At 43.1% G+C, this 2,541-nt stretch overlaps 1 pseudogene; it reads right to left on the bottom strand.

Moving 5' to 3' along the window:
- Window positions 1–1,326: 1,326 nt before the first annotated feature.
- On the bottom strand, window positions 1,327–1,444 carry LOC124721866 (annotated as a pseudogene).
- Between the last annotated feature and the right edge of the window lie 1,097 nt (window positions 1,445–2,541).

Raw genomic sequence — 2,541 nt, 5'->3', positions numbered from 1 at the left:
ACGTTCAAAAATGGTGACAGTGGTGACCAATTTCACGATTTTTGAACGTACTACAGTGCTTGAAATGACCCATGGTTGGAAGTAGCCAATCGCACGATTAATAAACAGATTACATCGTTCTTGGACCACGTTTTCGTGCTCTGAAACTATGGGCCCCCATAAGAATAAAACTTTTTAAAAATATTCTGGGGGTTTTCCAAGACCATATGGAATGCAGTGGAATTGAGTCAGACGATTCTGAGGAAATTAGAAAATTACATACTGGAAGTTGTAGATGAGGTTCGCCATATGGGCAGTGAAACGATGGCTAAGTAAAGAGAAATTAAAATGGAGACTGGCAATAACAAGAAAACTCTCCTAAAAAAGATAAATTTCTTAACATTGAAATAAATTTAAGCGCTGGAGAGTCTTTTCTGAAAGTATTTGTCTGGAGTAATGCCTCATGTGGAAGTGAAACGTAGACGGTAATACAAACAAGAGGAAAATATAGGCTTTTGAAATGTATTGCTAGAATTGTTTAAACTACGATCCTCATAAAAGGCGACGGTGACGGCGTCGTTTAGCGCACAACAGTTATAAGTCCATCTGTCCGTCTTGTTGTTACAGTAGAGTGCTGAAAATTAGATGGGTTGATCGACTAAATGAAGGACTGAAGTGAATTTGAGAGCAAACAGCTTTGGACTATAACTTGACTGAAAGGAAGCATACGTTGATAGAACACATCCTGAGGCATCAAGGAATGGTAAATTTGGCAGTTGAAGGGAATGAGAGAAGCCAAAATGAAAGAGGGAGACCAAGGTTTGAATACAGTAAGCAGGATCAGATAGATATAGGTTGCAATAATTATACTTAGATAAAATGATTTGTATGTGGCAGATCAGCTTAGAGCTAGTACATGACGTGGAATACAGCAGCTAAACTGATTACGGAAACAGAGGAGACACAGATTCTCTCCAGTCACTGAAATGACTCTCTGCCTTGGCAGTTTTTCCTAGTCGTTTGTAAAAACGATTTACTAAAGAATGTCACGTTGCTGCAGCACTTGTTTTTAATCTGATTATGAACACTAGCTGGTCGAAAACGGTTACAAACTATGAAGTGCTTTTGTGATTACTAAACTCCGTCCGAACAGATCTTGGAAGACCCTAACGGTCCTGAACGACCGCCGCGTCATCTCAGCCTATAAGCGTCACTGGATGCGGATGAGGAGGGCCATGTGGTCAGCACAACGCTCTCCATGCCGTCGTCAGTTTTCGTGACCAGAGGCGCTACTTCTCAGTCAAGTAGCTCCTCAATTGGCCTCACAAGGGCCGAGTGCACCCCGCTTGCCAACAGCACTTGGCAGACCGGACGGTGACCCATCCAAGTGCTAGCCACGCCCGACAGCGCTTAACTTCGGTGAGCTGACGGGAACCGGTGTTGACACTACGGCAAGGCCGTTGGCCTTTGTGATTACGTCATAAAGAAATAAAAGAAGGCAATAAGATTGGCCACATCAACATCATCTTTAAACTCTCGGAATTAGTGAATTACGTGAAATGCAATCAGCTGATTGCGAATTGTCAGTAGGTATGGCCGAATCAAGTGATGAAGTAGCCTCAATAAAAGTCTGACAATGAAAGGGCGAATGACGAATGCAAAAGGTCAGTCTGACATTAGTTGGGGACTGGAGGCTATGAGTTAATATCCCTCCCAGCTGTACTGAAAATACGTGCCATAAGTCAGTCTGACGTATAACAATATTGCCAGAGCAGTGTAACGTACGCAGAATGAATTTTCACTCTGTGCTGGAGTATGGACCGATATGAAACTTCCTGGCAGATTAAAACTGTGTGCCGGACCAGGACTCGAATTTCTGCCCTTTGCCATTCGCGGGCAAGTGCACCGCCAACTGAGCTATCCAAGCACGACTCAGGACCATTCCTCACAGCTTGGATGGAGATAAGGTACTGGTGGAAGTAAACCTATGACCAAGGGTCATGACTCGAGCTTGGTTAGTTCTATTGTTAGAGAACTTGCACATGAAAGGCAAAGAGCCCAGGTTCGATCCTCGCTCCGCATAGAGTTCTAATCTACCAGGAAGTTTCATAGCGTCATTTAACGCGGTAACTGGCGAGACCCAAGCGCAAATGTATTCCTGCAAAGTACATCACTCATTGTAATCCCACTACAGATAAAGTAGTTAGTGATTACCATTAGCGCGCTACAGTACCGCAGTAATTAGACCAGCGAATACCACCGACTGTTGTTATCTTAACGTAGTTAAGATTGAAATTCAAAATAATCTGTCAGGTGTAAGTAACAAACCTTAACATCCTACTAACAACACTGACGCGAAGCCGATACAACCAGAACAGAACAGCGAAATACAGACGCGTACACAATAGGCCCTAAAACAGTTGAGTGAAATATTAGTTTCAATTGGTACAGCCTTATCTGATAACATCGAATGTTTCTGCACCTGCACGAAATTTATCAAGTTTCCAAGTGATCCACGAGACTGTTTTGCTTCACAATAAGACATTCCGAACATGACGGCAC

Source organism: Schistocerca piceifrons, chromosome 1 (assembly GCF_021461385.2).
Source record: "Schistocerca piceifrons isolate TAMUIC-IGC-003096 chromosome 1, iqSchPice1.1, whole genome shotgun sequence".
Taxonomy (NCBI): Eukaryota; Metazoa; Arthropoda; class Insecta; order Orthoptera; family Acrididae; genus Schistocerca; species Schistocerca piceifrons.
The sequence above is the reverse complement of the archived record's forward strand: the minus strand, read 5'-3'. Positions and strand labels throughout refer to the sequence as shown.